The sequence below is a fragment of the Pogona vitticeps genome, chromosome 2 (assembly GCF_051106095.1).
Source record: "Pogona vitticeps strain Pit_001003342236 chromosome 2, PviZW2.1, whole genome shotgun sequence".
NCBI classification, from domain to species: domain Eukaryota; kingdom Metazoa; phylum Chordata; class Lepidosauria; order Squamata; family Agamidae; genus Pogona; species Pogona vitticeps.
In genome coordinates this window covers 223,825,163-223,838,028 of record NC_135784.1, presented here as the reverse complement: position 1 = coordinate 223,838,028, position 12,866 = coordinate 223,825,163, and the positions used below count along the sequence as shown (strand labels likewise).

The 12,866-nt window shown below is 41.6% G+C and overlaps 1 protein-coding gene and 1 pseudogene across 29 annotated transcripts in view; both read right to left on the bottom strand.

Annotated features, from left to right (window-relative positions):
- Positions 1–12,866, bottom strand: part of NFIB (nuclear factor I B) — a 446,840-nt gene that overhangs the window by 225,560 nt on the left and 208,414 nt on the right. The window lies entirely within an intron of this gene.
- Positions 631–783, bottom strand: LOC140705253 (U4 spliceosomal RNA; annotated as a pseudogene).

Below are 12,866 nucleotides of genomic sequence, written 5' to 3'. Positions count from 1 at the left end.
TCTAATATTGCCATTAAGTCACATGATTTAGTTACATCCCATTTAGATTACTGTAATGCACTCTGCACAGAGATGCATTTGGAAGGCATTCAGAATCTCTAGCAGCTCCAAAATGCAGCCAAGCTATTGACTGGAGCAAGTCAAGAGTGAGAAGAGAAAGCATCTGCTGCGGCAGCTTGACTGCCGACTGGCCTGTTTCCAGGCATAATTCAAAGAGTTGGCGATGACCTATAAAGCCTTGCATGGCTTGAGTCCAGAAATTTATCTGAAAGACCATATCTACCTCTGTAAGATATTCAGGAGAAGCCCTTCTTCCAGCCCTTCCATCCTCACCAGCATATTTGGTGAGGGCTAAGGAGAAGGCATTTTCAGTGGATGCCCTTAAGTCTGTGGCATTATTTCTGAGGGAGATTAGACTGACACCCTCCTTGCTGTCCAGTAGGCAGAGACATTTTTATTTGAACTGGACTTCTAGTCACTGTTTGGGACCCCTTAACAGCAGCTGTGTTGCTGTTGCTATTGTGGCATTTAAGAAACAGTTTAAATCTGTTTTGAATGTTACTAACTCCATACAGTATGTGTTTTAATTGTATATTTACTTAATTATTTCAACTTCTATACCACCCTATTAGTGCAAACACTCTCTCAGCATTTCACAACCCATCAAGTCATCATTACTATATAGCAAGTCACCTAGGTGGGGTACTGAGAAAACATTTCTATTAACAATAATCACACCTCAGATTAATCTCACTGGCCATGATACTGCCACTGCACAAAGCTGTTTAATACTGTTTTTGTACTATAATTTAATGGCTGAACTCCAGCATCTTAATTTACACCACATAAGGCTGATGACATCATCAACCATAGTGATTTCTTTTCAGAAATAAAAAATTTCCAATTGCTCTCCTAAATTAACAGACTTTTGTGGAAACCTTTCTATTGCGGAGAATTTCTCTGGGGATTTTTATTTTCCCAAAATCACCATTGTTGGCAGAATCATCGTACTAGGAGGAGGTTCCAGTAATTAAAAGACTTATCCACCATCCCCCACAGCCTCCAGCAACTTCCTGATGATGAAAGGGATTCCATGGGAGCCCCAGGATCTTCCAGGGAGAAATGTTTTATTTTCTGAAAACTTGCTATGGCTGTCTACACCATCAATCTCACATGGCACAGCAGGATTTTAGCCAATAATCAAAATGCTGTTGCACAGCATTGCAAACACTCTTACAGTAAGTCCAATGAATCAACAATATACAGTAGGCAACTCCTGAATAAGTCCCATTGATTCAAATGGGCCCTGTCTAATTCACTTACTTTAGTAGAGTAATTTACAATTAGAATACACTAATTTAAATCAATGGAACATATATCGGGAGTTGACTCACTAAATCCCCTCTGATTCTATGGACCTATCTAGTGTGATTTTCTATGCTAAGCAACAGGATTTGGGTCACCATGTTTTTAGATTTTTTTTTTAAAAAAAACCCCTTATATTGTAAGCTACCTGGGGCCTCCCAAGGATGAAAGACAGGAAATACATAAATATTATACATGTATCTCTCTTTAATTATCTAAACATTTATGCAGAGTCCAAATATCCAGATGTATGAGAAAGAATGCATTATTATATGACTTAAACATCAATCAAAGACCTTACTTGAATTTCATATCTTTACTGTCCTACAAAAAATAAGAATTGGATACACTTTTCACTTTCCACCCACTTGATCTCTGACAACAGTTGTAACATATCCCATTGTAAATCCAATCCCATTTTCCCATTAGTCTCCAACACAATATACAGTAGAGGGTTGATCCCTACAAAATTTTCATATCTTACAATTTGCTGTCTTTTCTCTTATAGCTCCATTCTCTTTTTATGCATTCCCCTTTAACTTCTGTGGTCTCCTACTTCTTCTCTCCTACCTTGGGTTCTTGCTGTTGTTGATGATGACATAAATGTGCCAGTCCACACCACCAACCACAATGGCTGTACAAGTGAGTTCTGGACACTATGAGGGAACATTAAACAATACTGGAATGGTTATAAAAGTGGGAGAGGTTATAAAGTGAGCTGTTGTATGCCAGAGGACTGCCTACATACCTGTATGAATACATATATATATACATATATACAGTACAGGAAAATAAAAAAGGAAAAGCAGTCCTGAATTACAGGACATTTTATGTGTGGTCACATAAATGTAACAAGCAGTAGTAAAATCCCCTAAACTAAATTTAACTTAGAATTATTGTCAGACCAAAAGAATGCATTGGAACATCCTGCTCTGTAATCCAGACAGAACACACTGCCATTCACTGCTTACTTCTTCTCAGCTGGTTACTACTTTTAAAAACATGTATATAATTATAGTTGTTGGCTTCCAACTGTCTGCAAAGCAGGCAAAGATACAATGCTATTACTAAGCATATGCTATTACTAAGTATACCAATAATTGTGTTTTGACACAATAGATAAAAGAGACAACAAACAAAACAAGAAAGAAAAAAATCAGCTACAACAATTACAAATAACATGCAACAGGCAAACCAGGTCAATTATACCTTTGGCCAAACTATAGCTGATCAAAATTAACTTTCCACTCTCTCCCAAACAGTCAAATAGATCAGCATAATTGTAATAGCTCCACTTACTTCAGAATAAGTTTCATTTCCTACCAGACTTGTATGAAATGTCAACTGCTAAATTCTATTACTGATAACCCAAGTGGCATTGCTACTGCCCAGAATCACAACCCTAACAACAGATCTCAGCACATTTAAAAAAGATGACCACATTATTACAATGCTAAAATAACCATAAAACATAGGAATATGCATACAGTATAATGTTTTAAGTCTTATTATTCAGTATGCATATACATAAAAAAATAAGTACCTGTTATATATGTAGATGTACTTTCTATCAAGATATAAAGCAGAATCATAAATAAGAGCATACAAAATCGTCATAGAAAACATCTTCCAGAGCGTAAAGTAACTTTCTATGAAAGATTTCTAATTACAGTGATGTTAATAGGTCCTGATACAAAAAGGCTAATTTACGAATATGAAACAATAAAAGCTTGAATAGCACAGCTAGAAAGCTTAACAAAACTCTTCTGTGGCATTCTAACACCAGCAGTATGGGTTTTCTGGGAAAAGTAGAAACTGAAAATTTCCCAGTGCTCCAGAAAACATTATATGATTTAGCATACATGGTTTAAATGTAGTATTCGAACACATTCAAAACTTCATGTTGAAATTATTTTGATGGAATATTTGTAATAATGTAAAGAGAATAGCATATACTTCCCTTATATTTAACCAAAAAATGACTACACCTGAAAGAACACTGATTTTTAGGACATATACCTTAAAGAGAGCTTTACCTTGTATACCTTATACAGTACTAACAATCTTTTCCTATAGCTCCTTTAGCTTTCAAATCCCCTGTGGGCAACCAAGCACTAGCGTTTCTCAATATTTGTCTCCTTAGAAGAGTAACTTATATCTCATATTTAGCCCATCTGACATGACTAAATGCAATACAATAGCTCAAACAATTGTGGATGAAAATCTGCCTACCACACAAATATGCAGTTCATAAGAAATAATAGGTACAGTTTTGGGGGGGGGGGGAATGAATTATTTGAAATGGCACTTCACAGTAACTTACATTTAAATTTACTTTGGGCTAATCTAATACACAGACATACATTTTCTGCATAGTTATTAGTATGCAACCATCCATCCAATCTTGATGTAATAAAGCAAGACGCAGCTGTAATTTTGAAGTAAAGCACACATTTTACATAGGCAATTTGAGTACCAATTCTCTGGTTAAATGATGGCCAGGGTGGTAAGATGTTTGCCTGAGTCATTATCAAGAGTAGAGAACAATGCGGGGCTACATGATAATGTACATCCTAAGAGTCAGATACCTAAACCACTGAAAATAGGAGAATAGCCAAATCTAAAGTTTTCCTAACCTGCTTCTGTGTTAAATCCCTAAAAACCAAATATTGTATATATAAATGGATACAGTGGTGCCTCAACTTACAAACATCCCGACTCATGACCATTTTGAGTTACGATCCACTCCAGCCGCAAAATTTTGCTTTGACCTGCAGCCGGAGCTTCGAGTTACGACTGGAAAAAAGGTTGGGAAAAAGGCGGGGAATTCAAAGTGCTAACAGTGGGTGGCAAAGAGGCTGCTTCTTTGTAGCTCTTTCACCCCAACGGCTAGAGTGTGTGCATTGGAGGAGGCTTGGGACTGCCTGGTGCTGCTTTCTGCTTCTAAGTAAGTACATTTACAGGGTTTTGCAGGGTTGGTTTGGGCTCGGGGGGTTATGTTTCTGTGCTGTGTTTGTTTTTTAAGCCCCAGTACCTTCCGATGGGGCTTGCTCTGTTGTTTATTTTTTGTGTTGCTTTTTTAAGCCTCAGCGCCTTCCGATGGGGCTTGCTGTTGTTTGTTTGTTTGTTTTTTGGTAAAAAAAAATTTGGCCGGAATGGATTAATCGCATTCCAATGAATTCCTTTGGGAAATAGTGCTTCAATTTACGGCCATTTTGAGTTATGTCCATCTTCAGGAACGGATTATGGTCATAAGACGAGGCACCACTGTATATTATGCAGCCCTGAGGCTTGGCTTCTGTAAAACAATAAATGGAAACTGCTGTACAGACTATATTCAAAACACACATGTGTTTATATTGCCCGAGCTATTCTGAACCCCCCGCGCTCAGTATCTGGGCCCAATATTGCTTAAGGTAAAAGGGTGGTCAGATACTGTATAGACAAAATGTGTTTTCTGTTAAACTACAAGGTGGAAGACGGGGTGGAGAAAGTAGCATGCTTCATAGCACACATAGTGAACATGCCAAAATAGCAGTTTGAATCAGAACTCCCTCCTTGAGCCAGGTTTAAGGATCTTCTGATGTAATCATTCTGTTAATTACGACAATAAAAGTTGTTGTTGTTGTTGTTGTTGTTGTTGTTGTACATAGGATAGGGTGGAGAGTGTGCCTTGCAGCACAAATAGCAAAATTACAGTGGTGCCTCGACTTATGACCGTCCCTAATTACGACCATTTCAAATTATGACCAGCTCCGGCCACAAGAGTTTGCTTTGACTTGTGACCGGAGCTTCCACTTACAAACAGAAAAAGGCAGGGGGGAAAAGGCGGGGAATTCAAATTGCTAGCTGTAGGTGGCTATGAGGCTGCTTCTTTGTAGCTATTTTGCCCCCAGCAGTTAGAGAGTGTGCGTCGGACGAGGCTTGGGACTGCCTCCTTCTGCTTCTGAGTGTGTGTGTGTGTGTGTGTGTGTGTGTGTGTGTGTGTGTGTGTGTTTGCAAGGAGGCTTCGGGCTGCCTGGTAAGGTAAGGTGCTGTTTTCTGCTTTTTAAAAACTGTTACAGGTGTTTTTGCAGCATGGTTTTGAGCTGGGGGGTTATGTTTTTGTGCCGTGATGGGTCTTGGGGGGTTGTTTTTTGTTTTTTCCCCATTTCTGATGGGTCTTGGGGGGCTGTTTGTTTTTTGGTTCCCCCATTTCTGATGGGTCTTGGGGGGTTTGGTTGCTTTTGGGGAAGGTTACCCATTTCCAATGGGTCTTGAGGGGTTTGTTTGTTTTTTGGCACTTTCCCCCCCATTTCCAGTGGGTCTTGGGGGATTTGGTTGCTTTTGGGTTTTTTTCCTCATTTCCAATGGGTCTTGGGGGGGTTCTCCTTTTTTTTTGCTTTTTCCCCCATTTCCGATGGGTCTTGGGGGCTTGGTTGCTTTTGGGGGGATTCCCCATTTCCGATGGGTCTTGGTGGGTTCGTTTGTTATTTTTGGCATTCTCCCATTTCTGATGGGTCTTGGGTTGATTTTTTGGGGGGTTCCCCATTTCCGATAGATCCTGCATGCTTCCCTTGCTTTTTCCTTTGTTTTCTTTGCTTTTCCCTCTTTGTTCTCTGTGCATTTCCGATCTGCTCCATTTGTTTTCTGTGCATTTCCAATGGGTCTTGCACGCTTGATTGCTTTTCTTTTTCTTTTCCCCTTCGGCCGGAAGGAATTAATTGCGTTTCCAATGAGTCTTGCAGTGATTTTTTGTGTGTGTGATTTTTTTTTCTTCGGCAAGGACGGATTAATTGCATTTCAATGCATTCCTATGGGAAATGTCTCTTCGGCTTACAACTATTTCGAGTTACGTCCATCTTCTGGAACAGATTATGGTTGTAAATCAAGGCACCACGGTACATTGAATCTAAACAAACTTTGATATACCCTGTTTCCCCAAAAATAAGACCTACCCTGAAAATAAGCCCTGCTATAATTTTTCAGGATGCTCATAATATAAACCCTACACCAAAAAGAAGCCCCAGTTAAGTGAAAGCCCGCCCTCCACCATTGTGCAACAAACAGAAGATGACATGATTGTATTTCAATAAATGTAGACTGTTGCTCATGAAAAAATATCATCCCCTGAAAATAAGCCTTTTTGAGTTTTTTGGAGCAAAAATTAATATAGGACCCTGTCTTATTTTCAGGGAAACATGGTAGTACCAGAAAGTTGCAATCAAGTTTTACTGAGTATAGTTTTCGTCTAGTTTTTTTTATATATGCCAATATTTTGATTGATTGATTGATTGATTGATTGATATATTCAAAATACTTGCAAATTAATTACAATTTATCATGTGAATCTTTATTTTAAAAAACGCAAAAGGAGTCTAAAATTATTTTACTCTACAGAATGCATTTTCACATATTCTTCACAGGACTGAACAACAAAATTGTAATTGGTTGGTTTGTAACTTCCATGTGATATGAAGATTGTCTATTAAATTCAGTTTGGGACACTTCAACATCTGTTTTCAGTGCATTACAATAAAACCAGGGGACTTTGTACATACATTTGCAGCAATAAAACTGTCACTAAATTGCTGTTTTCCAAAATTTTGCCCAGAACTATTGCTATTCAGGAGTCTCATTTGCATGATCCAACACAATTACCTCATACTCTTGGCTGTGCTGGTTGGTTCCAGGCACATGGCCTAAAATAGTATCAAACTGTTCAGAACAGGACAGCATTACAACAGATCACAGGAAAAACACATACATTAGTACTGTACTGCATAAAACAGAATGCAAAACAATTCCATACCGACAATATAGTTGTGTTGAAAGCTATTATGGTCATCAAGCTGAGCACAAACAACAAAAATAATAGGCTTCAAAATATAAGCATACTGATATTACTCACATTAGAGCCACTAGACTAAACTACATTTTCTTTCATCATGTCATCTATATATCTGAAATTCAGACTTCAGATTTCATACTGTCCTTTATACAGTACATATTTCTTGTACATAAAACCCACAATATGCTGTCCAAAGTGACAGCACAAAAAGACATTAATTGAGTAGTTAGTAAGTGGATGTTTTCATTTATTTTTTTAATTCAGTGCTGGATCCTTTAAGTCTCAAGTTTGGATGGAGGGAATAACCATCAGAACCACAGTACAAGAAGAGGAAAGGTTACTCTTTCTAGCCACAATCCCATGGAATTTCTTTTGTGCGATAATTAGGATTAGGAAAAACTTCAATTTTCATACTAATTGCTGTGCAAAACTGTTTCTGTTTGGAGGCATTCTGTTGGAGAGAAAAGGGTTAGATCGCCCTTCCTACAATGCCCTACGAAACTCCCTGTTTGCACCCAAAATTGGTTTTTTTTAAAAAAGGAAATCTTACTACCCATTTAAAGTCTAGTTTGATCTTTGACTAACAGGGGACAAGATGTTTGCAGCAGACGCAAGTGCTGGGAATGATATAGGAAATAATTAGCCCAAATTTCCCCACTGATTAATGGTTCACTTTCACTACACACTGTAAGTTCTCCATAAGTGATTCAAATTAAAAACACTGCCTTTCACATCTTAAAATTCAGGCCAGCTCACATAGAGATGATCCCTCACCAGCAATACTTTGAATTGTGCCTGAAAATGAAGCAGCAACCAGTGAAGTTGTAACAAGGGAGTTACGTGTTCCCTATCACCAGTCTCAGTCGCTAATTTGGCTGCAAAAGCTTGAACCAGCTGCTGTTTCTGAACACTCTCCAAAAGCAGCCCCAAATAGAACATGTTGCAGTAATCTAGATGGGATGTTTGTAACTAAGACATGTATCCCTAGTCAGATCACACATCTGAAGAAATGGGAGCAGCTGGCACATTAACTGTTAACATTCTCCCAGCCACCTGTGAAATCTGGATATTCAGGCATAGCGCTGAATCAGGAGTACATCCATGCTGCAAACCTGAATATTCTGAGATAGCATAACCTCACAGGTTGAATCCCTTTATATATATATATATATATATATAATTTTTTATTTTTTAACAAGAGGGGTGACAAAAAAGGAAAGGGGAATTGGGGTTAATGGGGAAAAGGAGAAACAATCACATATTAACATCCATTTTATACCTATTGCCATATCAAAATTCCACATTACTCTATTTACTCTTTTCAGGTTGAATCCCTTATGACTGACTAGCAGCATATGTCATGTTTTAATTCAGCTTCAATTTGTTCGCCTTCCTCCAGTTCATTACTGACATCAGGCACTGGGCTATAACCAAAACAACTTTCTTAGAGTGAGATGGAAAGGAGAAACAGAGTTTAATATCATCAGCACAGTAGTGGCACCAATGATATCTCCCAACAGTTTCATGGATAATGCTGAACATCTTGGAAGACAAAACTAAACCCTGACAGATCCTACAAGCCAACAGCCAGAGTCAAACCCCTAGGACTACCTTCTGAGTTTGATCTTCCTAGAAGGACTGAAGCCACTGTAAATTAGTATTTTGAAGTCCCATCCCAAAGAGGCACCCCAGAAAAACACAACAATTGATGGTATCAAAAGCCAGTGAGAAGGTCAAGCAGACCTACAAGGATGTTCAGTTCACAGCACAGGCCCTCCACTAAAGCAAGTAAACTCACTTCTGTTCCATGACCGTACCTGAAGCTGGCTTAAAATAGGTCTAGATAATTTATCACATCCAAGAACCCTTGCAGTTGATAAGCCACCACATGCTCTAATACCTTGCTCCAAAAATGATTCCTAGAGACTGGCCAATAGTAATCCAGTATGGTGAGGTTCAAGGAGTGCTTTTTCAACAGCAATTTGACCCATACCTCATTTAGGTACACTAAAACCCTACTTTGTTGTAAGGAGGAATTCACTACTTCACTTTCATCCAGTCCTCCCTTGAGTACTTTCATGAGCCAGGAAGGGCAAGATACATGTGGTGGCTCTCACCGCACCAGGATTTCTGTTCATACTTTGGCCTGCGTAAATAGAAAAAGAAAGGTTACTTACCTGTAACCATGGTTCTTCAAGTGGTCATTCTGTGAATTCACACAACAAAGGGTTAAGTCAGCGCCTGCGCGTGTCCCTCGGAACGTTCTCGAGCTCTGTAAAAGAAACATAGTTAGGAGTATGTGTACTGCGCATGCTCCGCCCGCCCTAGCCTCAGTTCCATTTATCCGCCAGCTAGAATAAATTGAGAATGCTAGCACAGTGACGGATAGTGGGGAGGTCGGGCGGGCTTGTGTGAATTCACAGAATGACCACTTGAAGAACCATGGTTACAGGTAAGTAACCTTTCTTTCTTCAGCGTGGTCTTCTGTGAATGCACACAACAAAGGGTGACTAACAAGCTTGCTTACCGGAAGGAGGGCCGTCACTGAAGGGCAGATGACAGGACAGCTCTACCGAACCTCGTTTCTCTCTTAGCCCTCGTGTCCAGCCGGTAATGAGAGATAAATGTGGACACTCTGGACCATGTCGCTGTCCTGCATATGTCAGATAAATCAATGCCCCGAAGGAGTGCTGTTGAAGAAGCCACTGCCCTGGTGGAGTGTGCGCGAAGGCCATCAGGAGGAGATTGCTTCTGGAGCTGATAGGTTAGAGATATTGTAGTAATCAGCCATCGAGAAATTGAGGAAGGAGAGGCAGGAAGGCCCTTTTTGCATCCAAAATAACAGAGGAAAAGTCTTGGGGATAAGCGAAATTCCTTCGTGCGGGCCACATAAAAGGATAGCGCCCTTCTGACATCGAGGGTATGGAGCATGCGCTCGGTATCGGTGGTAGGCTGAGAAAATAGTGTAGGAAGTATTAATGGTTGGTTCAAGTGAAACTCAGAGACGACCTTGGGAAGAAAAGAAATATCGGTATGTAAAATGACCTTATCCTTGAAAAATTGCAGGAATGGCTGGTCGGCCCTTAATGCAGCCAACTCGCTGGCTCTACGGGCAGATGTGATGGCAACGAGGAAAAGGACCTTAAGAGACAACAGTTTCAGTGAGCAGGTAGCTAGAGGTTCGAAGGGGGGGCGCATTAGCGCGTTGAGAACCATATGCAAGGACCACTGTGGTACTATAGGCTTCACCGGTGGGCGGAGGTGGGCAATTCCTCTGAGAAAAGCTTTAACCGTGGGGTGAGAAAAGAATCGAGAGGAAGGAGAGTCTCTGGGCTGGAATGAAACAATGGCCGCTAGGTAGACTTTCACTGTAGAGACTGACAACTTGAAATCAAATAAATAGCGAAGGAACTGCAACGTAGTGGAAAGAGACGCCGGGGAGGCTTGAAGTCCCTTGGAGTCCGTAAATTTAAGGAAACTTTTCCATTTATCGGAATACAATTTGGAGGTGGATGGCTTTCTGGAATTATCTAATATCTCCCTGATCTCGGGGATATCCTCCACGCCGTGAGGTGCAGTGTGCTCAAATCTGGGTGACAGATTTTGCCGGCGTCCTGTGTTATCAAAGTTGGAAAGTTGGGTAGCTTCACAGAGTCTATCGCCATGCTCAGGAGGGTTGGAAACCACGGCTGGCGAGGCCAAAAGGGTGCAACTAAGATTGCCTCCGCTGAATGATGCCGGAGTTGTACTAACGTCCTCTGAATTAGCGGAAAAGGAGGGAACAGGTAAAGCAGACGGTCCCTCCATGAGACCATGAAGGCGTCTCCTATTGAATTCTGTCCCTTTCCTGCTCTGGAGGCGTATAGAGGGCACTTGGTATTCTGCTGGGTGGCAAACAGGTCTATCTCGGGATTTCCCCATTGGCGGCACAGTCGACGAAAGACGGAGTCGTTTAGCTCCCATTCGTGCATCTGGTTCATGGTCCGGCTCAGTTTGTCCGCAACCACGTTCTCGGTGGTCGAGACGTGGATTGCTCTGAGAAATACATGCTGCTTGTAGCACCATTCCCATAGAGTTACTGTCAGGAACAGCAATGACTGAGAGCGCGTGCCCCCTTGTTTGTTTATGTAGTGGAGTGCGGTGGTGTTGTCCGTGACGATTTGGACTCCACGACCTCGTACCAGGGGAAGGAAAGCCCTGAGCGCCTTGAAGATAGCTAGTATCTCTAAATGATTGATATGTAGTGCTCGCTGCCGTGGTGACCAAAGAGCGTGTACACGATGTGGGCCACAATGCGCCCCCCAGCCGGTAGGGCTGGCGTCGGTCGTGACTTGGAGAGTAAGACGGAGGGGACGAAAGGGTCGCCCGACCTGTAGATGTGGTACGTAGGTCCACCATTGTAGTTGCAAGGCTAGCTCCGGTGTAACAAGAAGGCGCTTCTTGTGATGGTCGTAAAAGGGATTGAAGAGAGACAGGAACCAAGCCTGCAGGGACCTCAGCTTGAGACGAGCATGAGCCAATGCTGGGGTGGTTGATGACATAAGCCCCAGCAGATGCTGAGCAAGTTTGGCTGATACTGTGCGGTTCGGTCGAAACTTCGCTATTGCTGCTTGGATCTTGACAATTCTGTCCATTGGGAGGAAGATTCTTCCCCTGCGGGCATCTATCGTGGCACCAATATAATTTACCACCCTGGAAGGTGTGAGGTGCGACTTCTTGTAGTTCACCTTCAGACCCAGGGTGTTGAGGACATGAAGGGTGAACTCTGTGTCCTGTATAGCTTTCTCCCTGGAGGCTGAGACCACTAGCCAGTCGTCTATGTAGGGGAAAACCTGTACTCCGTTGAGTCTGAGGTAGGCCGCCACCGGGGCCATGCATTTCGTAAAAGTACGGGGTGCTGTCGCCAACCCGAACGGAAGAGCAAGGTACTGATAGATAGTGTCCTGAAAAATGAACCGGAGGAATTTGCGATGATCGGGGTGAATCGTGATATGAAAATAAGCGTCTTTTAAATCGATGACTACAAACCAATCGTTTTCTTTTAATAGGTGCACAATGGACTCCAACGTGACCATCCGGAAGCGGCGGGGACGTAGGTAAGTATTTAGTTGTCTGAGGTCGAGGATGGGTCTCATCCCGCCATCCTTTTTGGTGACCGCGAAATATCTTGAATAGAAGCCGTTTGTAAGGTCCCCCTTTGGTACCTCTTGAATGGCACCTTTTTGCAGTAAAGAGTGAACCTCCTCCTCTAGGACAGGGTCGAATGTAGTATACTCTGCCCTTCCTAAAGGAGGATATTCTTTGAACTCTAAACGGTAACCGAAAGAGATGATACTTAGAACCCATGAATCTGTTGTAATGGTGGACCAGGTTGAGAGAAATGGGTGCAATCTTGTGTCTGGAACGGGATTTGCCTGAAAAACCTCTGAGTCAAAGATATTGCTTGTGCTTCCTCGTAGGTGGCTTATAAGACTGACGACGCTGGGATGGCGGCTGTGGACGGTAAGTGGACGTGGCAGAAGAAGCCGGGGGTGGTCTTGACTGCGGCTGATTCTTGAACTGTCTGTATTGCTGAGCAGGCTGATTATATTGAGGGGAAGACTTTTTCCACTGGTACCTGCCAAATCTAGATTGAGGTTGAATGTAATATGATTTGGCAGTCCTCTTAGCC